A 27,500-nucleotide genomic window follows, 5' to 3' on the forward strand; every position below is an offset into this window, starting at 1 on the left:
TGGTGTAATAGACTGATGAATGTAACAATTAACTTAAACTTATAAACCTACGGTTCAATTTTCACTTCAGTCCTAAATTGTAATATATTTCATAAATGTATGCCAATCTATATATATAATTCACTAAGGCAAGACGACCATGGAAAGCACGCCAGAAGGGGCGTGGATTCACTAAGCCGCCGACGAGTTAGACACCTATGGCGCATGCAGGAAGGAGCCACACCCACCAATTCCAAGACCATTGGATACGACGACAACTCGCAGAGCCACGCCCACCAACTCAGACGCGACGACACAGAAAAAATGTTGTCATTTATATTCGTCTGTCGTAGAGGCAACATGCAGCTCCGACCCACGCTGACTGTTAATAGAGGCATGTTTCTAGCGGAGGTGAATCGCCATATGCAGCGTGTAAAATGGTTTGCGAGGTTTGCTTAAAACATTCCTTTACAACTGAGGTTAAAACACAATAAAGTAAGCAGTCTTTAAAAAACGAGTTTTCGGTTACGACGCACGACCGCGTGCACCCTGGCAAACTGTTTTACACGCTACATACAGCAATTCGCATCCGTGACAAACATGCGTCTTCGTAGATGCTCCTGCACTTTGTACACACCCCCCTCCCACCTCGCTACTACCGTGGTCGGGTGTCTTGGTGGATTATACATAGAAAGGCAGCCAAAACCGCACAGAGCAATGAAAAGTCTACGTGAGTCACAGGTGCATCTTAACTGTACAAAGACGACAACGACTCGAGTGACGAGTTGAAGGTGGGCACATGAGCAAGCAGTGCATACTGAATGAGAAATCAGCAGACTAGCATGACGGAGGGAGCGGAGTGGATGTCCTTCTCCTCTCCTCCCGTTCCACCCTCCACGCCACACGGACGATTGTGTGTTGGTTTGTTCTGTGCATTGGTTAAAACCCAATGAAGGAATCAGTCTTTAAAAACCAATAAGCCCTGTGCCTCTGTTTCATTACCGTCTCACCTGCTTCACCAATGCAGGCCCCGCAACAGGGCAGCCAACCGGGTAACCAAAGTCTTTGGGTTCAGGGAGGAGTATGGTTACAAAGCTGAAACTTAAAGGAATTGACGGAAGGGCACCACCAGGTGTGAAGCCTTTCGCTTCATTTGACTCAACACAGGAAACCTCACCCGGCCCGGACACGGAGAGGATTGACAGATTGATAGCTCTTTCTCGATTCTGTGGGTGGTGGTGCATGGCAGTTCTTAGTTGGTGGAGCGATTTGGCTGGTTATTTCCAAAAACGAACGAGACTCCCACCTGCCAAATAGTTACACGACCCAACAGCGGTCAGCGTCCAAATTCTTAGACGGACAAGTGGCTTTCAGCCACGTGAGATTGAGCATTAACAGGTCTGTGATGCACTTGTATGTCCGGTACTGCACGCGCGCTACACTGAATGGATCAACGTGTGTCTACCCGGCGCGGGGAGCCGTGCGTATGCCGTTGAACCCCATTCGTGATGGAAACCGTGGCTTGCAATTGTTCCCCACGAACGAGAAATTCCCAGTACGTGCGGGTCATACGCTTGCACTGATTACGTCCCTACCCTTTGTAAACCCCCCCTCCCCCCAATGGTTGGGTGACTTGGTGGATTATATATAAAAAAGCAGCCGGAACCGCAAAGAACAATGAAAAATCAACGTGGAAACCGACTGAGGCAGTGTTTGGAAAATTAACAGTCAACGTGACACACAGGTGCATATGGACTGTACACTGACGAAAGCGACTCAGGTAGAGAGTTGGGGGCGGGCATATAAGCGGGCAGTGTGTACTGAACGAGCGCCGTTCAACCCGCCCTTCGCTTTGGAAGGAGAAGCGCGGCGCTCCTCCGGTTTTCAGTCACGGACAATTGTATGTTGGTTCGTAGCGTGCATTGTTGCAATGTTACTTTTCTTGGTGGCTTATTAAATTACGGATTTTTCAAATGTTTATTTTTTCCTCTGTGCTTAAAAATCATTTAAACAGCGGCCTGATTATGCAGCGTATGGTACGCCGCGGGTTGGCTAGTACTTAATATTTCAAAACATTAAAAAATACAATAATTTAATAACAGCTAATAATAGCTTTTACTAATCTATCCTGGAAGGAAGATAATAAATCAAGAGTGTCCAAGTAACCACAATCAAGCCTTCCCAAAAGAACAACAAATAGACCAACATAGTGTTTTGTTTAAGTCAAGGCAACTATTACCTTTCTTCTGTACAGTTGTGAACACATTAATGAAATACACTCTTTTATTTATTATATATTTTTTGGTTATCATATGATTCCTGAGGATTAAACCATATTTATTTATAGTAACATAGCATTCACACCACTAATAATTAAAAATGCACTATATTTAATACAATAATTTACACATTTAACTATACTCCTTTACTGTGTAAACCTGAATTACTGCATCTGTGTGACTGGTAGAAAGTGTAGGAACTTAATCAAGATCAGGTAATTGTGACATCTTGCATTTAATTATTTTGGGATGGCTAAGGTACAGCTAGTTAAAAGCCAGTGATTATAGGTTTAGAGAGTCATTATGGTCATGTGCACAAAAGTACAGTGAAATTCTTACTTGCATGTCCTATTCAACACACAACACTTCTCCACTCTCCCATACCATGTTTAGTCAGGAGAATTATCATACCAGGAAACTAATCACTCTGTATTCTGCAATTTGTTGTGTATTTTGGATTGCTCTAGTGCTAAAGGATAACTATATTCTTCAGCAGGTTGTGCACCAAACTATATTATTACTTGGAACGAATCACTTTCCACTTTAGCCTGACAAGAATCTGTGTCCCCACTGAAGAAGGAAAAAAAAAAAGCCTCATATAGGAAACAGCAAATTTGCCTACTAGACACACTTTATAAATAGTAAGCTTACTAAATAAAGATCAGTGGTCTGCCAGGCATGACTATTTGCCTTGATTTAAGTTCAAACATCAATTAGCAGAATTCAAAACGTATAAAAAAGCATCTTATTTGCTTTATCTCCCACTCATTTTTGCATTGCAGTACAGTAGACCCCCGCGAAGTCGCAGTTCAGAGTTCGCGGCCTCAGTCATTCGCGGATTTTTCCTTACAACCTAACTAATAATTGTTAGCGGAAACCGCAAATATCCTCCGCAATTTTTATGGTTTTTTCGTGGCAATACTGTATTGTAGAGAGAACAGAAAGCAGCTGTAGAGAAAACCACGACGTGGGATGGTGAAAGTAGCCAATAGAATTTGAAACTGCAACTCCCAACAGTCCCTGCAGTGGCTCTGATTGGTCTTCTGCTGAGGGTGCTGGGGCTGTAGAGGTCAAAGGATGTCAGCGTGGCTTTAAAAAAGGGGGCCGATGACCAAAAGCAAAAAAAAAAAGTTTTTATAATTTGTGTTTCAAGTTCCTGTCTGTCTGCCTTCTGTTGGGTTACTTGTACTTATTCATTTTGTCCTGGATCGTTTTGTGCGTCTGGATTGTCTACATGTGTACATGAGGGCTATAAGTGGATTAATGGCCATCCTGCAAAGAAAGGAGCGCTCCTGAACCCGTCCACCCGTCTTCACCATTTCAGGAACTACTGGTAGGACTATCTGTACATTCCCATTCAATGTGCGGATCTCTAGACTATCTATTTTCATCATTACATTTCATCCATTGCCGTTTTTCATGAACTTTTTCATGATTACTGTGTGTTTTGTTTGTGCTTTGTTGTATCTATTGTGTAATCGCCGTAAGGGGAACAGGGGTGGTATCGTTGTTATCTTATTTCATTTGTTTTCATTACATTCTTTATTTGCGGTTTGATTACTGGTTTGCTTTGTTTTTGTCTCTGTTTGTGAGTGCGCGGTAGGGTCAAGGCTGAAATCTCCACTATAAAAATAAACAAATCCCCATCTTCTCAATTGCAGCTTCTACACTTACTTAAAAGCCTGAACCATACCGGTCCTTTTTGGCCAATTGCTTTGTTTTCCTCTTCTCACCCAGACAGGGGTTGTGCTCCGCTATGATGTTTGTCTATTGTTTAATCGTTAACTAACTGCACGCTGAGCACCTTTTACTTCTGAAAGAGACGTGTTTGTTTAAAGTGCTTGTGTGCAATTCTGTGACCCAAGCTGCACTAAGCATTAGCACTTTATTTCTGTGTGCTTGTTTGCAGCCAGTTTAAACACAGTTGGCTCAGTGATTTACATCCATGGCATCAGTTGCACTTTGTACAAATTGTTCCAGTAGTTTTTAAAATAGTTTTTACAGTTCATTAACAGTGTGTAAAATGATCAGTGTTGCAGTAATTTTGATGCTCTTTGCATGAAAAAGAAAAAGAAAAAAAACATTTATACTTTAAAATTTCACTGTTTCTTTGTTAATTGTGACGTTTACTTAAAATGCAGCAAAAAAATATTTGGCGTCCAGGGATGCATTAACCCCCAAGTATGTGGCAGTTTAATGGTTAAAGCCCCAAGATGCCGCCGAAATTAGCTGCACCGCCTAAGGCTTCTGGCAATGAAAACGCACTTGCATGAATTACAGTACATATAGCAGTAACATCGGTATTTTACATGCTAGCACTGCGGGAGACATACCAGTACATTATACAGGTCTACCTTTACACTCTTTATTTTTAGGTTATGTATTAAGCAGTCTGAAATTAAGTTAAAGTGTTTTGGGGGCATATTTAGGGTTTAAACTATGAAAATAGGCATTTTTTTAACCACATCCAAAATTCGCAGGTGCTCTAGGAACGTAACCCCCGCAAATTTTAGGGGTGTACTGTACTCTAGATATGCTAGGCAATATTTCTTTACTTTATGATCATTTTTTTTACCCTATCACTTCCACAACTGGCATTTTAGTAATCTTCAATGATTAGCTAGTAGTTTTATTATAATAAAAGACAGACTTCTGCTTCTTAAATATACTCATAGTAGTAGTCATTATTTGTATTAATATTGTTAAGTTTCAGTCAGGTTTCAGAACAAATCACAGTACAGAAACTGCACTGGTTAAAGTAATAAATGACTTGCAGGTTAATGCAGACAGAGACAGTTTATCTGTTCTCAACCTCCTAGATCCAAGTGCCACATTTATTACCACTGATCACAATATTCTTATAAATCACCTTAGTCAGTGAGTAGGCCTCTCTGGCAGTGTCTTACTTAACAGGTATAAAATTCTTTGTTAGTTGTGGCAATTATACTTTGATGACACGATATTCTATATGGTGTTCCACAAGGATCTATCCAAGGTCCACTGCTCTTTTCAATTTACATGCTTCCATTATGTCAGGTTATCTCAAGGTATAACGTGAACTACCACAGCTATGCTGACACAAAATTGTATTTATCAATAGCGCCTGATGACCCCAGCTCTCTTGGTTCACTGACCCTTATTAAGTTATTAAAGTTTATTAAACTTAATAAGTTTATTACATGGAAAATCACCCAAAAAATCCCAGCCCACTGAGAAGTGTGCGAACTGACAACATGAAGAATCATCTTCGCGCCGAACTAGAATCATCCCCACATAAATCAAAGTCATCCAGACGATCTGGATCTGCATAATTCAATCTGGACCACCCTGTATGAGACATACATTTCTATGTACTGTATATAATACAGGAATTTTTATGCTTAGCATTAAGTTCCTCTTTGGTGTGGAATTGTATTGTGTTTAGATTATGTTAATTATGTCTCCTCCTTGAACCGTCACCTTATTGTGGTGGAGGGGTTTGCGTGTCCCAATGATCCTAGGAGCTATGTTGTCCGGGGCTTTATGCCCTGGTAGAACCACCCAAGGCAAACTGGTCCTAGGTGAGGGATGAGACAAAGAGCGGTTCAATAAACCTCCAATGAAAATAAAACTGGACAACGTTTTCCCTTGCCGGACGCTGGTCACGGGCCCCCTCTGGAGCCAGGCCTGGAGGTGGGGCTCGATGGCGGCGCCTGGTGGCGGGCCTGCACCCATGGGGCTCGGCCGGGCACAGCCCGAAGAGGTAACGTGGGTCCTCCTCCCCATGGGCTCACCACCTATGGGAGGGGCCAAGGAGGTTGGGTGCAGTGTGAGTTGGGTGGTGGCGAGGCGGGACCTTGGCGGTCTGATCCTCGGCTACAGAAACTGGCTCTTGGGGCGTGGAATGTCACCTCTCTGAAGGGAAGGAGCCTGAGCTAGTGCGCGAGGTGAGAGGTTCGGCTAGATATAGTCGGACTCACCTCGACACACAGCTTGGACTCTGGAACCAATCTCCTTGATAGGGGCTGGACTCTCTACCACTCTGGAGTTGCCCCGGTGAGAGGCGCCGAGCAGGTGTGGGCATACTTATTGCCCCGACTTGGAGCCTGTGCATTGGGGTTTACCCGGTGGGCGAGAGGGTGGCCTCCCTCCGCCGGGTGGGGAAGGGTCCTGACTGTTGTTTGTGCGTATGCGCGAACAGCAGTTTGGAGTATCCACCCTTTTGGAGTCTCTGGAGGGTTGCTAGAGGGCATACCTTCTGGGGATTCCCTCGTTTTGCTGGGAGACTTCAATGCTCACGTGGGCAATGACAGTGAGACCTGGAAGGGCGTGATTGGGAGGAATGGCCCCGATCTGAACCCGCGGTGTTTTGTTATTGGACTTCTGTGCTCGTCACGGATTGTCCATAACGAACACCATGTTCAAGCATAAGGGTGTTCATATGTGCACTTGGCACCAGGACACCCTAGGCCTCAGGTCGATGATCGACTTTGTGGTGTGTCGCCGGACTTGCGCCATATGTCTTGGACACTTTCGGGTGAAGAGAGGCGAGCTGTCAACTGATCACCACCTGGTGGTGAGTTGGCTTCGATGGTGGGGAAGATGCGGTCAGACCTGGTAGGCCCAAGCGTGTTGTGAGGGTCTGCTGGGAGCGGCTGGCAGAGTCCCCTGTCAGAAGTAGCTTCAACTCCCACCTCCGGCAGAACTTCAACCCGCCCCGAGGGAGGTGGGGACATTGAGTCGAATGGGCCATGTTCCGTGCCTCTATTGTTGAGGCGGCTGACGGAGCTGTGGCCGCAAGGTGGTCGGTGCCTGTCGTGGCGGCAATCCCGAACCCGTTGGTGGACACCGCGGTGAGGGATGCCGTCAAGCTGAAGAAGGAGTCCTATAGGACTTTTTGTCCTGTGGGTCTCTGGAGGCAGCTGATAGGTACCGGCAGGCCAAGCGGAGCGGCCGGTTGTTGCTGAGGCAAAACTTCGGGCATGGGAGGAGTTTGGAGAGGCCATGGAGAGCGACTTTGGACGGCCGAGGAGATTCTGGTCCACCGTCCGGCGTCTCAGGAGGGAAGCAGTGCAGTGTCAACACCGTATATGGTGGGGATGGTGCGCTGCTGACCTCGACTTCGGGCGTTGTGGGTCGGTGGGAGGAGTACTTGAAGACCTCCTCAATCCCACTAACATGCCTTCCAATGAGGAAGCAGAGCCTGGGGACTCTGAGGTGGGCTCTCCCATCTCTGGGACTGAAGTCACCGAGGAGGTCAAAAACTCCTTGGTGGCAGGGCCCGGGGTGGATGAGATCGCCGGAGTTCCTTAAGGCTCTGGATGTTGTAGGACTGTCTTGGTTGACACGTCTCTGCAACATCGCATGGACATCGGGACAGTGCCTCTGGATTGGCAGACCGGGTGGTGGTCCCCTCTTTAAAAGGGGACGGAGGGTGTGTTCCAACTATAGAGGGATCACACTCCTCAGCCTCCCTGGAAAAGTCTATTCGGGGTTCTGGAGAGGAGGGTCCGTCGGATAGTGAACCTCGGATTCAGGAGGAACAGTGTGGTTTTAGTCCTGGTCGCTGAACAGTGGACCAGCTCTTCACCCTTAGCAGAGTCCTGGAGGGTGCATGGGAGTTTGCCCGACCGGTCTACATGTGTTTTGTGGACTTGGAAAAGGCATTCGACCGTGTCCCTCGGGAATCCTGTGGGGGTGCTCGGGAGTATGGGGTACGGACCCCTGATAAGAGCTGTTCGGTCTCTGTACAACCGTGTCAGAGCTTGGTCCGCATTGCGGCAGTAAGTCGAGCCCGTTTCCAGTGAGAGTTGGACTCCGCCAGGGCTGCCCTTTGTCACCGATTCTGTTCATAACTTTTATGGACAGAATTTCTAAGCGCAACCAGGGTGTTGAAGGGGTCGGTTTGGTGGACTCAGGATTGGGTCACTGCTTTTTGCAGATGATGTTGTCCTGTTTGCTTCATCAGGCCGTGATCTTCAGCTCTCTCTGGATCGGTTTGCAGCTGAGTGTGAAGCGGCTGGGATGAGAATCAGCACCTCCAAATCCGAGAGCATGGTCCTCAGCGGAAAAGGGTGGAGTGCCCTCTCAGGGTTGGGGGAGAGATCCTGCCCCAAGTGGAGGAGTTCAAGTATCTCGGGGTCTTGTTCACGAGTGAGGGAAGAATGGAGCGTGAGATCGACAGGCGGATCGGTGCGGCATCCGCAGTGATGCGGGCTCTGCATCGGTCTGTCGTGGTGAAAAAGGAGCTGAGCCGTAAGGCAAAGCTCCCAATTTACCAGTCGATCTACCTTCCTACCCTCACCTATGGTCATGAGCTATGGGTAGTGACCGAAAGAACGAGATCGCGAATACAAGCGGCTGAAATGAGTTTCCTCCGCAGGGTGTCTGGGCTTTCCCTTAAAGATAGGGTGAGAAGCTCAGTCATCCGGGAGGGGCTCAGAGTAGAGCCGCTGCTCCTCCGCATCGAGAGGAGTCAGATGAGGTGGCTCGGGCATCTGATCAGGATGCCTCCTGGACGCCTCCCTGGTGAGGTGTTCCGGGCACGTCCAACGGGAGGAGGCCCGGGGAAGACCCAGGACACGCTGGAGGGACTATGTCTCCGGCTGGCCTGGGAAGCTTTGGGATTCTCCGGAAGAGCTGGAAGAAGTGGCGGGGAGAGGGAAGTCTGGGCCTCTCTGCTTAAGCTGCTGCCCCCGCGACCCGACCTCGGATAAGCGGAAGAGAATGGATGGATGAATGGATTTTGTTAGTATAGTGAAACCGTATTATCCATAAATTTTATGCCTTTTGCATGAAGTGTGGAAGAAATTATATAGAAATTATAGCACTGCACAGAGAACATCTCAATGTCATACATGTGCTGGTGAAGATGCAAATGACAATGCAAATAAATATTCCAAAATATTCCATAATTCATATACAATTCCAAGACATTTTAGTGTGCCTAATTTGGAGTAATCCCTTTTGCCACCATTATATCACCATTTATTCATTTGTTCTGCTAACTGAAGGAAAGCACAAGTGACATAAGGAGAAAATGGTCACTCACAGAAAATGTTTATTGATAAAAGAATACAAAAACATTATCAGTTCTTATGAGCATGTTGCAAATGTACCTATATTTACTGTACAAACACATTTCTTAAGTCAGTTTTATAATAAACTAGATGTGTTACACAGCTTCTCTAAGTAAATTTTCTAAGACAATGGGTATTGATTACAGTGCTGTTAATTGGTTGTATCGGAAATACTATGTGACCTTCACCAGGGATATTATTAATTTAGAGGAGCTCCTTACTCTTGAAAATGCACAGAAATAAAACATTCACACAGTAGATCAATTCTTGTTTTTCCTAGTGACTGACCTTGGCTTTAAAGAAAACTTTGAATTCAAACAGGTAATTAGTAGGAATCATTGGAATTTGGGATATAAAAAAATTTCACTGTGCAAAACATCCTATAAAAAGGTAGTTTCAATTACAATTGAATGTAATGCTTTGATCTGTAATCTTGTACCATCACAAAGTTTTGGAGGATTCAGACCAAAAGCAATATAAACTGAAACGTGGTTTAAATGGAATTTACAATGAACTGAATGTTTTAAGTACTGTACAGAAAAAAAAATAGCCAAAAAGAAATAATATTGTGAAATATATACAATGTCCCGGTGTTTTAAGTGAAACCAAATTACTATTTAGATAGCATCTTCCTCCTTTTTGCCTTTCGTTATTACTTTTACATGACAAAATATTAGTCAACAGTGAGGGGAGCTTGGTAGTTGGAGCACTGCATTTCACTAACATTCGCTGGTGGGTGGGGGCGTGGGAACCGGTAGCAGCCCACTAAAAAGCACTGCAATGTCTGTCTCCTATATGTTCTGACCATGGGGAACCCCATTATGTACAGAGCTGAGCAAGCATTTAAACTTACAAATGCATGCAGTCGCTATTGGCTGGTGTTGCACCCTAAGCTTGAAGTGAGCTGGTAAGCTGTATCAGCCCAGATTTTGATAAAAAATAAATAAATCAATAAACAAAAATACTATGATCTGTGATCTTTTATATTATTGGTTAATTTGTTGGTTAAGTTCAATTGCTTTATCAATTATAATCTAGGATTGTAAATTATTAGTTATTATATCTTATCACTTGTGGTAATCAACTAGCCTAATGTTATTTGATTATTTTTGCCTGTGCTATAAGTTGCTTTGGATAAAAGTGCCTGCTAAGCAAATAGATGTAACAATAATGTAAATGACTTCCAAGGGGACACATCAGTGCTCAGCAATGCTGCATGTACTTTGTATTTCATCACCAAGGGCTCGTTGTCTTTCACTCTATTGTTCGAAGTACTGTACTATACTGTGTACTATAAGTACTGTATACAAGTGAGATCAACAATCCATGTGGGACAGCACCCTTCAAATTTGTACATCTTCTTATATAATACGCTACCACGGCTGTCCAGGATTTTAAATCACCTGTAGCTCGCAAACAATTTGAACTATTGACATGAAATATGGTACACATATACTATGTGACATCTACTATCCTCTTTGGAGATGATGATTGACCTTCAAGGTTATTCCTCTTTTTTTTAATTCTATTTTATTGTAGGATCAACAGCAGCAGAGCGGCTGTATAGCGCATGCATACGGGAGCCGTTCTCATTCCCTACCACCTTCGCCATCACTTCCCCTACCTCTTCATATCTTAAATCATTCTTGAGGCAGATTGAAGACTTAAGTGCCAGCTTAAGTGAAAAATTAAGGAAAGTGTACTAAGTAATTGCAAGACAAACACTGACTTAATCAGTTTTAATGCGAAAAGATGCCAATGAAAGAAGAGAAGAAGTGGGCCGCCAGGGTAGATTAAAGAAGAGCTGCTCAGGAAGCAGGAAGCACGTCAACCTCTGAGCAAATGAATGCTAAACATATGGAGAAAGAGTATGAAAACTATGAATGCTCAAGCCAAGTGTATTCACTGCAGGTTATCATGCAGTGTGCCGCTGCTGGTATTTTATAAGTAAGAAAAAGACGGAAAAAATAGGGAGTTCTGTTTGTACTAAAGAAGTCAACTTGCTAAGTATGTCTGCTTTCAGCTTCACTGAACTTTTGTTCGTCCACTTTGTTTCTGGTAATGCTCTTCATTTTCTTAAATCGGCAGCCCTGAAAAAAAGGAAAGGGGCCCTAAAAATCGCTCACTTGAAAAACAATTTTACCAACAAATATGGACAAATTTAAAACAAACACATATTGGTTGATTGTCTGTTTTCAATAATATTACCAAATTTCAATCAAATTCAAGCATTTTGAAATTTATGGGTATTTAATTTTTTGGGATGGGGGGCAAGGATCAACCCCTAAATATTGATATACTAAAATGTTCTTTTTTAGCAGATGCCTATTGGCCTAGATGGACCATTCTACCAAATTTCAGCTTTTTAACTAAATGGGAAATAGTGCTTTTGTTGGTAACTGTGTGAGTAAATCAGTCAACTCTGCATTATTTATATAATTACTAAACATTACCAAACATTTATTTTACTTATTTTATACAGTTTCACTTTATAACTTTTGTTCAATGTCAAGGAATTTTAGCAGTACAACATAGATACAAAGGTGAATATAGCTATGGGTTCAACTGCTGTAAACAACCCAGTGCTACTAGATCAGGCACTTGCATTGCGGTATACTTTGGTGAATGGTAATGCTTAAAAAATGTACATGTCACAAACTAAAGTTATTTTCAGTATTCTGTGACTGGATAATGATGTTTGTGGACAAAGATGCAGTGTGTAAAACTACTGATAACAAGTCCAGAGACCTTGATTCAAACAAAGGAGAAGATTTTGTAGAACAAGTTTACTGGTGAGTAGAAGTAGTAAGGATTGTGTGTAAGAGAAGAAGGAAGTGAGAGAGGAAGGGGACCAGTTTACAAGTCACTAAAATTGATAGACATCAAAATCTACAAAGGCAAGTGCACAATTGCAAAGGTGTTTTCTTTTATTTCTGATTATTTCAAAGTAATGTTCTCCCTTTACTCTTTCCCAGTTTTCATTTCTAATAAAAAATACTGTTATTTCAATACATTTGACCTCTTTGCAACATTCAAGGAGTGGAGACACACCACATGAAAGTCCGATCCCATTTTAGGTGGCCTGCAATTATATTCTTTTGTACACTTAAGAGGCAGTGTATACACTTTTTTGGGTAATAAAGTAACTATACAGCCATAAATGGGAAGACCCATTTTAGAAAGTATGGTTTACAAGGCCACTTAAAAAGATGACTGACTCATATTAATAAGATTCAAATACAAGATAAAGACCTAATTGTATGGTTCTGTAATGTTTTTACCTATACAAAGCAGCATCTTATAGTGTATATTGATAATGCCTTAACAATATCTAAGGCTGAATATGCGTGTGTGTGTGTGTGTGTCTGTCTGTCTCTTACTATATGTAAACCCAAACATTTTGTAGAGATTTCAAGTTTGTATAAGGGATCACCATAGGTTATATTTTGTTCTGAAATTTAGTTGGTGCCCTCTGCCTGAGCAGCACTGAGTACACACTTCACTTTACTTCCATTCTAATAGTGGCCTCACTAACAATATCCTGATCTGAACAGAACAGGCCACCCAAGCCAGACTCTATTTTCTCCAGGCAATATGACAGATATAATTGCTTCCCTGTGTCCCAGGTCTTGACCACATCTATACTCTTGAACATTAAAATGCAAGGAGGATAGGAGGATCTTGTTACTACTTGCCCAAATCATCTCAACTTTCTCCTCTTTACTTAGAAAAGTAGGCCATTTCTACATCCAAAATGTCTTGCACAAAAATCTTAAGACTCTTAGAACAGGTTCCACAAGATTCCAAGGAGTACATTGTCACAAGCATTTTCAATGTTACAAATTACATGTATACATCTATTTCCAAACCTGCTATTCCTAAACAGGGCTACAGGGAAGTTAGAAATTATCTGTGCAATTCTGGGAGCAAGGCATGAAATATCCCTAAACAAAACACCAGTACATGACTGAGAAAATCCCATCATCACTTAAATATCCTTTAAAGTACAAAGAGCTGATTAACTGCCTCAAGGCTCGGATATGGTCCACATTTTTTATCCTAAATCTAAGGCTGAATTTTCAAATCAAATCCCAGTTCCAACACTACAGTACTGTACAAGGAAAAAGTCTTTGACAAAAGCAGTCTGGTTGCCAAAGTCTCTCATACAAAAGAGGTGTGTTAAACATAATACTGCATAATATCTAATTCTTTTATGGTTGCCTGCTAGTCCTCATTTACTCTGCGACTTCTCAGTGACTGCAGCAACTGAAGTGGTTCCAGTCCCATGCAGTAATTCATAGCGCAGTTTCTCCAAAGTTGACATTTACAGTTCCAGGTTTAGAAATTTCTCATCTGCTGCAGTTTCCCCACACTTGATGAAAAAAGTCAAGGAATGCCCACGCTCAGTTGCCAAACAGTTTGACAGAAAATTTTCAAGGGTATTTGAAAGTCATTCTTTATAATCTCATCAATCTCCTCCCAAACATTGTTTTCACTTCAACCACAGTTACAGTTGCCTCTTTATTAGTCTGCCAGTAACTCTTAAGCAAATTCTGAGACCCTTGTGCTAAGACTGGATGCAAGGCCTCTTTCTTCAAATAGAGAGTGTCCAATACCACCAACAGATTCAAGTGTTGCCTCAATGACAGGCACCAGGTACACGTTTGGATATAACTGTCTCTGTTTTAATGACCCTGACCTCTCTAGAGATTAGAATAAATCTACTTCAGAGGTGAGAGCTGAACTCAAGATCATGTTTTGCTGTGTTGTAGGTGCTGGCAGATCACCAGTCCAGCCCATGCGTAAAGGCAAAAAAAACTAAAAACTCCGATCTGACTGTTCTCATTTATGTCACATGGCCACGAACTGGTAATGTGCCTAAACTAGGATCATATATAAAAGTGACTCAAACCCAATTTGAAAAAGATTGGATGTCTGTGTCCAGACACCCATAAAAACATCAGGGTTATGACACATTAAAGCAAAAAAAAAAAAAAAAAAGAAATTAGGTTTGAGTCACTTCAGCCTAGCAGTGTGACCCTAGTCTTAATTTCCATTTGTTTAAACTAAGAATGTTCAGCATCTTCAGTCTTTTTGCATAGCTCATATTCTGCAGTCATGGAATTAGTCTGTTAACTCTGCTCTAGTGTTGCTATTTCTTTATAATTTGGAGACAAACTACAAATGGTACTCCAGATCAGACCTTGTAAGTACACAATACAGCTTAATCATAACCTCATTTGACTATTCTATTCTTTCTTAATTGCTTCTCTACATCATCTGGATCTATGACAATACATGACCAAAAACTACTAATTACAACACTATTACTGCACTATTTCTGCCTAAAAAGCAGATACTGAAGAAACAAATAGATAGGGAATGGGCATATATACAAAAATTCATAACACTTTATTACAAAAAGAAGTTGATAGATCATATACAGTGGTGTGAAAAACTTATTCTTTTGCATGTTTGTCACACAAAATGTTTCTGATCATCAAACACATTTAACCATTAGTCAAATATAACACAAGTAAACACAAAATGCAGTTTTTAAATGATGGTCTTTATTATTTAGGGAGAAAAAAAAATCCAAACCTACATGGCCCTGTGTGAAAAAGTAATTGCCCCCTGAACCTAATAACTGGTTGGGCCACCCTTAGCAGCAATAACTGCAATCAAGCGTTTGTGATAACTTGCAATGAGTCTTTTATAGAGCTCTGGAGGAATTTTGGCCCACTCATCTTTGCAGAATTGTTGTAATTCAGGTTTTCTAGCATGAACCGCCTTTTTAAGGTCATGCCATAGCATCTCAATTGGATTCAGGTCAGGACTTTGACTAGGCCACTCCAAAGTCTTCATTTTGTTTTTCTTCAGCCATTCAGAGGTGGATTTGCTGGTGTGTTTTGGGTCATTGTCCTGTTGCAGCACCCAAGATTGCTTCAGCTTGAGTTGACGAACAGATGGCCGGACATTCTCCTTCAGGATTTTTTGGTAGACAGTAGAATTCATGGTTCCATCTATCACAGCAAGCCTTCCAGGTCCTGAAGCAGCAAAACAACCGCAGACCATCACACTACCACCACCATATTTTACTGTTGGTATGATGTTCTTTTTCTGAAATGCTGTGTTCCTTTTACGCCAGATGTAACGGGACATTTGCCTTCCAAAAAGTTCAACTTTTGTCTCATCAGTCCACAAGGTATTTTCCCAAAAGTCTTGCCAATCATTGAGATGTTTCTTAGCCAAATTGAGACGAGCCCTAATGTTCTTTTTGCTTAACAGTGGTTTGCGTCTTGGAAATCTGCCATGCAGGCCGTTTTTGCAAAGTCTCTTTCTTATGGTGGAGTCGTGAACACTGACCTTAATTGAGGCAAGTGAGGCCTGCAGTTCTTTAGACGTTGTCCTGGGGTCTTTTGTGACCTCTCAGATGAGTCATCTCTGCGCTCTTGGGGTAATTTTGATCGGCCGGCCACTCCTGGGAAGGTTCACCACTGTTCCATGTTTTTTCCATTTGTGGATAATGGCTCTCACTGTGGTTAGCTGGAGTCCCAAAGCTTTAGAAATGGCTTTATAACCTTTACCAGACTGATAGATCTCAATTACTTCTGTTCTCATTTGTTCCTGAATTTCTTTGGATCTTGGCATGATGTCTAGCTTTTGAGGTGCTTTTGGTCTACTTCTCTGTGTCAGGCAGCTCCTATTCAAGTGATTTCTTGATTGAAACAGGTGTGGCAGTAATCAGGCCTGGGGGTGGCTACGGAAATTGAACTCAGGTGTGATACACCACAGTTAGGTTATTTTTAACAAGGGGCAATTACTTTTCACACAGGGCCATGTAGGTTTGGATTTTTTTCTCCTAAATAATAAAACCATCATTTAAAAACTGCATTTTGTGTTTACTTGTGTTATATTTGACTAATGGTTAAATGTATTTGATTATCAGAAACATTTTGTGTGACAAACATGTAAAAGAATAAGAAATCAGGAAGGGGGCAAATAGTTTTTCACACCACTGTAGGTATCTATGTAGTAGCATGTGTAATACTTAACATATGAGTAAGTAAAGAGAAAGGCTATATTAAACCAACTTGCCCTGAAACAGTTACACTAGAATGCAGGATATGACACTAAAAGACATACAAAAGAAGAAATATTAAACTAACATATTGACAACAAAAAAGAAAAAACAGAAAGTTATAATAGACTACACAGTATTTCAGACTAACTTCATCAATGACCTAGTATTAAAGAACAAATCAAACTTAGTTAAGACTCTAATGCAAATGGATTTTTCTAATAAAATTATGTATAATCATACAATATTCAAGAAAAGATTGTTAATAAATAATTTAGAGTTAACACAAACTGGGAACAACCTCAATGAGAATAGTTTACAAAATTCCTTTCAGAGATCTGGGACAATCTTTGTTTTATACGTAATAATGTACTGGTTATGGAAACTCTTAACAGACAACATATTTCAGCTGTTATCTCTATACAGAGGGTTATAAAAAAACTGATATAAAAATACATGTTATCACCACTACACATGTGTGTTCATAGATTCTAATACTGTAAATTTTAAATCAGTGATGTATGGATTCATTGGGGTACAATATTTGGACTCTGGGTGCTTGTCCAAACTTAGAAAATATTATTCCTTTTTTATTAATCAGTCTGGCATCCAACTTTACAAAACATTTTTCCTATGTATAACAATTGCAAGGAAATAAAAAGTAAAAATATTGATGCTACAGGTTGATCTGTGTAAGCAGCAACGTCTAGCACACTGGTACAATAAGTGAAATGTAATCAAGGAAAATGTCTATGTAGTGGACTGTTGTAATCAGAGTATACTGTAATAATACAGTCAATTTATTATTAACCTATATTACAATATATTTATTAGAAGAACCTATCTTGACCCATGTTCTGTTAAAAGTGTACATAAATGTTCATAAATATAAGTAAGGCTCCGTTTTGATTGGAAAGAGATTAAATTGGCCAAATGTTTCACTCGTTATAAAAGCCCAACCACATGAAGGCAGTAGTTTGGGGCTGCTTTACATCCTTAAGACCGGGACTGCATGTAATCACTGAGATACACATAATTATACAAAAGAATACCACACCATCAGTCAGTGAGGTAAAGCTTAAAGAGATCTAGCAGCATGACAAGTAAATTTAATACAGGATAGAGGAAGCAAATATTGAACTTAAACTAAATAATATATTGCAACTTGACCCAAACAAAGCATTTAATGGCATACAGCAATAAAACATTAATCAACTACAGTTTTCGAAAGGAAATGGCTGAAAATACCCCCATACCAGATTACAGAATTAGTCAGTCAACAGGTGATGTAAACAACACTTGTTTTTTTCTAAAGGATATGCCAACATTTACTAAAAAATGTAAATAATATTTACTGTATAGTAAAGTGAATGTTGGAATCATACTCAACAAAAAATGTAAACAATAAGTGTTTGTATAATATTTGCATAACAAATTACACTATAGGACAACATATAACTATAGCAACTTTGTCTAACTATTTTGGACAATATCCAAATTTCATAAAATTTCACCTGCACAGCAGCTTTGCATTTATAAATAGCAAGAAAACTTACAATGGGAAAGAACAGCAGAAAAGCAAACTTTGTTCTTCAACTCTTCTTGTCCTTGAACTGCACACAACAGAGAGGAGAGATATTTCAGATAATACTGTATATGATCTACTAGCATGTTAATATTTGCTTTATGTTACCTGAAAACAATAGGCATTTTAAAAATGTTAAAAACATGTTAAAGGTTTACTTATTTTGCTATATTTTAATTGATTTCAAGGTTCACTATCTTGGGTTCTTTTTACTGGACATTAATGTTTACTTAAAGACAATTAGAAAGTATTATACCTATTGCTGAAATAAAAATAATAATTATGGCTGTCAGGAAGTGCTTCAAACATACTATATATTAATATATTTGATTTCCAATTTTATGTGAAAAATGAATCATTTGAAAAGAAATTCAGTATTCGGATGCACCACTCCAAAAATGTGTTTATTTAGATCAGTGGTTCTTAACTGGAGTCTCACTGCCCACTAAAGAGAGCATCAGTAAACTCCAAGGATAGCTACAAGATGACTGAAACTAATTATAAAGCAGCTGCAAAACACTTAAATCACTACCAATCAAGCTACAGCAGGAATATCTTGAAATTCATGAAAAGTGTGCGTCATCACATATTTAAAACATGTTAGATACAACCCCCAACAACTGTTAGTTTTCTCAAAGACTTAGATTTTAACTAGGGATGCACCGAAATGAAATTCTTGGCCGAAGCCGAAAGCTGAATAATAATGAAATGCTTGGCCGAAGGCCGAATACCGAACGCGGTGTTTCGCATTTTTTTCCATTTATTTTGCCAATTTTTTTACCATTACAATAATTAAATAGTAAAAATTTGCTTTTTACTATTTTGTGTTGCTTTTCAGAGAAATAAATCAAATAACAAAAATAAAATTTCAAAATATTTATTTAACACTGAACATTTTTTAACATTCCAGCAGATATTATACAAACAAAGCACACTGTAACTTAAAATAAATAAATTAGTAAAATAAAAAAATATTTTTATTTGGCCATCTTTAAAGCCCCCCTTCTTAAATAGACTATGTTAGGCCTATAACTGACTGCTGAAAGAATGTAACTCTGTATGTCTACAACAACAAATGTGCATTGAATAGTGCAAAAAATGTGGATGAACCCACAACAAATGAATAACTGTCCTAGACATAAGCCTACTTAGCCTACTTCTTCAGGAAAAGTGGCAGGGTCTTCTTTATGAAAAGTAGCTTCTCTGCTTTCTCACATGAAAGTCGGTTCCTCTTCTCATCGATGACATGTGATGCAGCACTAAACAGTCTCTCGCTGTCGGTGCTTGTGCATGGAGCAGACAAGTACCTGCAGAATAGTTGAAATTTTTATTGCAGTTTTCTGACAGTTGCTCATTTCAAAACGAACAACGTCTTCAAGATAATGAAATGGTTGAAACCCAGTGTAGGCCTACTATTTTACTACACTGAAAATAGTTAAATTTAAACAAAATACATAATATAAAATATAGGTAGTAACACTTTACAATGTTTCCTTTTGTTAACATTATTGCATTAACTAACAATGAGCAATACATTTGTTATGGTATTTATTAATCTTCATTAATGTAAGATAATAAAAAATATTTAGTTCATGTTAGTATAAGTGCATTAACAATTTTAACAAATAGGCCTACCACTTTTGATACTTTTTAATTCAAAAATTTAAAATGTGATACTTAGTTTTAATACTGTATTAGTAAATGTTAACATTAAGATTAATAAATGCTTTTAATAAGGGTTTTTCATTGTTAGTTAATGTTAAAAATAGAAACTACTTATAAAGTGTTACCATAATCCAAAATATAAATAAAATCTTAAATTAATTTCCCATAGAAGTAGCCTACCTGCGTGCCATCTGCGCCAGGTCGGAAAGCGCCTTGATTGGTCCTCCAAAATTCGAGAGGGTTATTGCTCCTGGGGATGGGGACTTCTGAGAGGTAACCATCTAACTGTTGAGCTTGTCCTCTGTCTTGCAAATGGGTTATTGTCTTGGAGGATCTCATCGAACATGTCAGACATCTGTAGTACGAGCCCGTTTACTCTCTGCTCTGTTTTCATCTCCTGCACTGTGCATCACCTGACCGTCTCCATCACCTAGCGGCTTTCCCAAATCCAACTCGGCCTGGATCATTTCTCGTGTGCGCAGCTTTTTCCCCACATCCAAGTAATGATCTTTATATCGTGGATCAAGCACAGTCGCGATGCAGTACAGGGGTTCTGAGTCCGCCTGACTAAATCGTGTGCTGACAGCTTCCAAGAGCGCACTTTTAGTTGTTTTAACTCCGTGGTCTGTTTCAGCCTCTTTGTTTAAAAGACGCTTTTAGTGCTGCAAGTAAAGGTATGACGCCTGCCATAGATGCATCAGATGAGCTTATCTCTTTTGTTATCTGCTCAAAGGGGGCGAGAAGAGAGAGAACGTTCTCGATTAACACCCACTGGTATGCGGTGAATGTCGCGGGCAGGTCATGATCTGCTATGTATGTAGCCAAGACTCGCTTTTATGCAAAAGGCTTTCCAGCATATAATATGTACTGTTCCACCTTGTGCTCACATCTTGTTGGAAACGATTTTGTGGCATTCCGAACTGTTCTTGGATAGATTGTAGGCGCGCATAGGCAAGCGGTGAATGTTTAAAATGGCCAACAATTTTCCTGCCTATCACTATCACATCTGCTATACTGCGCTGACTCAACAATCCCTCGTTGACCGCCTGTTGAATTGTGTGTGCCATACACGTATGCCTTTCAGATCACTATCTTCCATGGCTTTAGCCATATTTCTTGCGTTGTCACTGACTACCGCATGCACTTTAGATCGGTCGATACGCCAAGTGTCAAACATGTTGGCGAACGCCGGATATGGCTACAGCTGTATGGGACCCTCTAAACTCTTGTGAGTAAAGCACAGTCTTTTGTAGCTTGAAATCTGTGTCGATCCACTGCGCAGTTAAACTCAGCATACTGGTGGGGCTCACATCCGAGCTCCAAATATCAGTCGTGAAGCTGAGGGCTGCAATATCTATAGCCAAGAGTTCATGGACGGGAGTTGAAACGACGTTATACATCTCAGGTAAGCACACATCTGAGAAATGCCGTATACTAGGCATGGTGTAACGGGGCTCAATATGGTCTATAAGCCTGCGAAATCCAACATCCTCTACAACAGAGAATGGTTGATCATCCAATGCGATGAATTCCATTATCCTTTTAGTAATACCTTTAGCTTTGGCACTGTCATTGGCAAACGTTTTTGCCTTTTCAAAGAAGTCAGCCACAGATGGAGTGGGTGTCTTAGGACTGGGAGTAGTTACTTTCCTTTTCGCTGCTGCTGTTGCCGTAGCCGCCGCCATGTCTTTCTCGTACTCTGCATGATGTTCGGGGTGTCTTGATTTTAAGTGATAAATTAAACTTGAAGTGCTGTACGTTTTTGCAGATGCACCCCCTCTGGACAATTCAGCAGAACAGTGTCTGCAAACGGCCGTTTTTGCCTCTTTCTCTGACGCTTTAAAGTGCTTCCACACTGCTGACATTTTTACTGCATAAAGCGCGCGCCTCTCACTCTACGCGGGTTACTATTTGATCGCGTCATAAAAAAAGGTCATTATTCGGCAAAATTTTGCTTTTTTTGGCTATTTTCAGCCGAATAATTTCAGTTGCCGAACATTCGGTGCATCCCTAATTTTAACAGCATATAGTTTAGCTGGATTACTTTTAGATCTGGCATCAACATGCATCTTCAGTGTTGAGAAAGAGATCAGATGGACTCCCCACATATGCACAGCCATTCAGGATTTTAGTGGTTGCTTGTGTTTATCCGTACAGGGTAACACAGCTACTAACCTGTGCAGTGGAACCTCGGGTCACGACCGTAATTCATTCCAAAACTCTGTTAATTATACCATAGAATGCACAGTTTAGTGGTAAACTAAATGTAAAAACATTGAATAACACTAAGAAAACCGTGAACAAAGAAAACTTAACAGTGCAAGAGTTCACACTATAGCCTTACAAACCGCTCTCTGTAAACACTTTTTTTTAAGCACGGGGGAAAAAATGAACATTTAAAAAATCTGTAATTTATACAAAAACTAACCATAAACAACCAAGAAAACTAACCTTGCATGAATCGAGTTCTGGCATGAAGGAAGTGAGGAAGAACTGGGTGGAGAGGAGATTACAGTTTTGTGGTAAAGTCTGTGAAGATGCGGGTTCACTGCATGCTCCCATTGCGCTTCCGGGCTGCCCTTAAACCAGCCACTGTCGGTAATGTTACCGATGAGCACGATAGTGAGGTACTACAATGGAGCAATCGGATGGTGCAGAAAGTGCCAAGTGCTTTTATTAAAATCAACAAAACAACAATCAAAAACAAAGTCCAAATTAAAGTGCAGTGCTTTCAGAATCCTTCAATAAATAAATGATCCCATAAAAACAGAAGTGAAGTGGAGGTTAAAATCCAATAGAAAATAGTCCATTAAATACAACGAGATTAAAACAATGCTCGAAGCAGTCTCTTTAAAAACAAGCCTGGTGCATTCTTTAACTGCCTTCTTGGCCTTACTGCCTTCTTGCGCTCTCTCTCGCTTGCTCTCTCTCGCTGCACAGGGAGAGACTGGACATGTGCGGAAATCATCGGCACATATGAACCGGAAGGGAAACTGGCTTGTTTGTCACCCGATTGTGTGGTCGTGAACAGATGTAAAAGTTTGAAAAAGTCAGAAATACCAGCAATGATCAAAACCAGGAGTTGAAAAGTAACACACACTAACATTATTTTAAGTTGCTACATATATGGACAGTGTATCATTCAAAATGACAATCTTTTATATTGCTGCTGGAATGTCGACAGCTACCACAACTACTAGGGTCGCGGCCCCTACCAATTTCATAGTGCTATTAGCAATGAAGCCACAAATGGCAGCACATATAGCACAACAAAAATGGCATAAAAGTAACAAAAAAAAAACAATAACCGTGTTTAAATATAACAGATTGTAATGCAGCATCCTAGGAGTCTGTAATGTATTACAAAAGATTCTCTAAGTTACTAAAGCTACTTAGGAATGCTACCTTTTCCCTTACAAAAACCTATGTTCTTCATTTAAAATAATAATTGTTGATGCATGATATTTCTACTCATGTTGTGATTATTACTGATGTAAATGCTCCAGTGCAAAATCAAGGCAAAAAAAAAAAATCACAGGCAGGGTAATAACAATAAAGGCAAATTAAGTTTTGTTAATAAATGTAAGTTAATAAACAAGCACCTTTGTCAAGACTGCCTCAAAAGTACAACATCCCTTCACATATTCTCTTAGTACACTGAGACACCTTGAAGGAATAAAAGGTTGAGAACCACTTATTAAAGATAATGCATCATGCTATGATTGACTAAAATGAATACAGTCTCATTAACAAGCCTGTTCATAACACTAACACTCTGTTCTTCATGGGTGGTGGATGGTGTTGGAGATCATGAAGGATGTACTGGCTTGAAATAAGCAATTCTGCATGTCTGCTTTGTGCTCCACCTGAGATCCTTAAGGGTCTTGGAGTTTGGAAGCATAACAGAAGCAAGCTGACGTTCAACATTGAAGCTGTGATCGAAGATGGGATCGGCAGCCTCCATGTCTCTAGACAGCCGCCTGCAGCCAACAGAGGCTGCAAACATTCTGGCATGAAGTATATGTAACATCTTTATTTTCTTGCTAAGCTGCATCACTGACTTTGCATTCTTGGGTTTGGAGCCAGAAAAATTATGATTTGGAAGCACAAGAGCAACACAAACTTTTTTTAAGCAGAACAATGAAAATATGAAAAAATGCATAGATAATTCTTTAATCTAAAAAGGCAGGATAAAAAAAGACTACTGAAGTGCCTAGTATAATACTAACTGTTGCCCAAACTTGCACATATAGTGGCTCATTTTTATCTGTACTTGCATAGCTGTGAAGAGCCACAAATGTGTATGGTAGCCAAAGTTAAACTAAAAATTAGGTTACTAACAAAATTGTGTGAGCACTTGATCCGTGATGGTTAATATTGAGGATTTCTGTACGCCGTTATCCAGTATATTTCAGGAAATGGCTCAGTAATATCAAACTCAAGGCCCATGAGCATACTACTGTAAATTTTCAGCTATGCATCATATTATCAAATATTTTTTATTTATCAAATAAAAATGAAAAGAAAAATATAACACTGAAGTACAACAAAAGGTGATGAATTTGTGGCTTTCTTACAAAATTTTCTTTTGCACCGAAACACTGTGGATTTTGAATTAATATATAAAATATGGCCATTCATTGAATTAGGGAAAATACTTATTAATCCTCTTTTATTTACATGCATATCAACATATCAACTAATTAATCATAATTTAACAGACTGTGAAAAGGAAATTAGTCACTTGCATTTAATGTTAGGAGAACTGGGCTCATAAATAAACAGATACTTTACATTGCTACATGTGACCAACAGCCTAAAATGGGTTTCACTTGGAGTTATGTAAAAAACTATTGCATAGGATAGAATCTCTAACTAAGTAACATATTTAAGAAAAACCTAGGAATATGTTAGTAACAACAGCTTTTAAAAGACTTTCTAACTCTGACTACTATAGCATGTATTATCATATACTATGTCAGGTGTTCAAGAGATTTGTTTCACTTTTAGATAATAACTGACAAAAATATCTTGGCTTTTAAAGTCTCAGTACAAACACATATTAGGCACAATTAGATATATAAAGATGTAAGGCATATTTAAAGCCGTTCACCTGAATTAGAGAATAAAGCAGTAATAAATTCAAATAATCTTTGCATAAAGTATGAAACTGGTAGCACTTGTTGCATCAAGGCTACAAGATTTTCTGTTGGAAATATTATTAGTCTGATGAGCTACTAGAAATTTTCACTGCAATTATTTAAGGAAAGTTTAGGGAAAATCCTATTACTTCTATTAACCTCCTTAGCGTTAGACCAAAGTGTCACTCGGCAATGGTATAGATGCGTCTCACGTAAGACCCGAGGATTACTAGGAGTGCAAAAGTGCCAACGGCGTTAGTGCCAAGCATTACTCAGGCAACGGTATGGGTGTGTCTTGCATAAGTGTTAGGCCTGAGCATTAACTGGGCAATGGTATAGACGCATCTCCTCCTAGCCTTATAATGGCATCTCATTAGAAACATCTCTCATCAGCAGTGATGATGATGAAGGGAATCTGTCTTCAGTCAGTGAAATTGAAATGATCAGTGAAACCGAAAGTTAAACTTGCATCACTCGCACATATGCAGTGTGCATTTCATATTATTATTATTATTATTTGTATCATTTGTACACTTCTGATTTTGTAATTTAAGAGTTTTGCTTGTTTTACAATAGAAAAATGAGATTTAATAAAAAATTCAAGCCAAGAAATGCAATGCTGTTCAAATGCTGCGATGACCTGTGCACTCGTGTCTCTATACTACAGGGTGGGCCATTTATATAGATACACCTTAATAAAATGGGAATGGTTGGTGATATTAACTTCCTGTTTGTGGCACATTAGTATATGTGAGGGGGGAAACTTTTCAAGATGGGTGTTGACCATGGTGGCCATTTGGAAGTCGGCCATTTTGGATCCAACTTTTGTTTTTTCAATAGGAAGCGGATCATGTGACACATCATTGTTTTTCTCGTGAAATTCCCAATAAGTTTGGTGTGCTTGTTTTTAACGTAACTTTATTCTTTCATGAGTTATTTACAAGTTTCTGACCACTTATAAAATGTGTTCAATGTGCTGCCCATTGTGTTGGATTGTCAATGCAACCCTCTTCTCCCGCTCTTCACACACTGATAGCAGCACCGCAGGAGAAATGCTAGCACAGGCTTCCAGTATCCGAAGTTTCAGGTGCTGCACATTTCGTATCTTCACAGCATAGACAATTGCCTTCAGATGACCCCAAAGATAAAAGTCTAAGGGGGTCAGATCGGGAGACCTTGGGGGCCATTCAACTGGCCCACGATGACCAATCCACTTTCCAGGAAACTGTTCATCTAGGAATGCTCGGACCTGACACCCATAATGTGGTGGTGCACCATCTTGCTGGAAAAACTCAGGGAACGTGCCAGCTTCAGTGCATAAAGAGGGAAACACATCATCATGTAGCAATTTCGCATATCCAGTAGCCTTGAGGTTTCCATTGATGAAGAATGGCCCCACTATCTTTGTACCCCATATACCACACCATACCATCAATTTTTTTGTTCCAACAGTCTTGGAGGGATCTATCCAATGTGGGTTAGTGTCAGACCAATAGCGGTGGTTTTTTGTTAACTTCACCATTCACATAAAAGTTTGCCTCATCACTGAACAAAATCTTCTGCGTAAAGTGAGGGTCCTGTTTCAATTTTTGTTTTGCCCATTCTGCAAATTCAGTGCGCCGATCTGGGTCATCCTCGTTGAGATGCTGAAGTAGCTGGTTTGTAAGGGTGCCATTTGTGAGTAGCTAATATCCGCAGAAGGGATGTTCGACTAATGCCACTCTCCAGTGACATGCGGCGAGTGCTACGCTGTGGGCTCTTGCTGAATGAAGCTAGGACAGCCACTGATGTTTCTTCATTAGTGACAGTTTTCATGCGTCCACATTTTGGCAAATCCAACACTGAACCAGTTTCACGAAACTTAGCAAGCAGTTTGCTAACTGTAGCATGGGAGATGGGTGGTCTCGTAGGGTGTCTTGCATTGAAATCTGCTGCAATGACCCGGTTACTGCGTTCACCAGACATCAACACAATTTCTATCCGCTCCTCATGTGTTAACCTCTGCGACATGTCAATGGCTGTAAACAAAGAGAAACTTGTAAATAACTCATGAAAGAATACAATTACGTTAAAACCAAGCACACCATTGTTTTTCTTGTGAAATTCCCAATAAGTTTGATGTGTCACATGACCCTCTTCCTATTGAAAAAACAAAAGTTGGATCCAAAATGGCCGACTTCCAAATGGCCATCATGGTCACCACCCATCTTGAAAAGTTTCCCCCCTCACATATACTAATGTGCCACAAACAGGAAGTTAATATCACCAACCATTCCCATTTTATTAAGGTGTATCCATATAAATGGCCGACCCTGTAGATTAGGCTGAATTAAGACATTTTTTTTATTATTCGGATCAAGGAATCTGTTTTGGAGAACTAGTTAAAGTAGGGATGCTGAGTGTGAAATATGATGAAAAGTTGTTCCAAGCTAAAAAGAAACTGTTCTACAGATGAAAAAACATCCTGTGCCTTTTTTACCAGCCGGATCCGATATTAATAGTCAGTTAAACAGGATACTAAAATACATTTTTATGTACTGTGTTGTGTCAAATTATTCTGATACAACAGACAGCACTGTTTTCACACAGCAGTTCTATGTAATTTAAAAAAAATTAATGATACATAAAAAGTCAGAATGAAGACAAAAATCATTGAATTGCACATATAAGCTAACAGGTATTTGATAAGCAAGTCCACAGCACATATATTTT

The 27,500-nt window shown here is 40.1% G+C and overlaps 1 protein-coding gene across 1 annotated transcript in view; it reads right to left on the reverse strand.

Annotated features, from left to right (window-relative positions):
* Positions 1-27,500, reverse strand: part of clocka (clock circadian regulator a) — a 193,086-nt gene that overhangs the window by 94,560 nt on the left and 71,026 nt on the right. Inside the window, exon 3 of the mRNA XM_039752875.1 lies at positions 17,954-18,010. The gene's annotated coding sequence lies outside the window, so the exon portion shown is untranslated. The remainder of the gene's footprint in view (positions 1-17,953; positions 18,011-27,500) is intronic.

The sequence above is a fragment of the Polypterus senegalus genome, chromosome 4 (assembly GCF_016835505.1).
Source record: "Polypterus senegalus isolate Bchr_013 chromosome 4, ASM1683550v1, whole genome shotgun sequence".
Classification (NCBI taxonomy): domain Eukaryota; kingdom Metazoa; phylum Chordata; class Cladistia; order Polypteriformes; family Polypteridae; genus Polypterus; species Polypterus senegalus.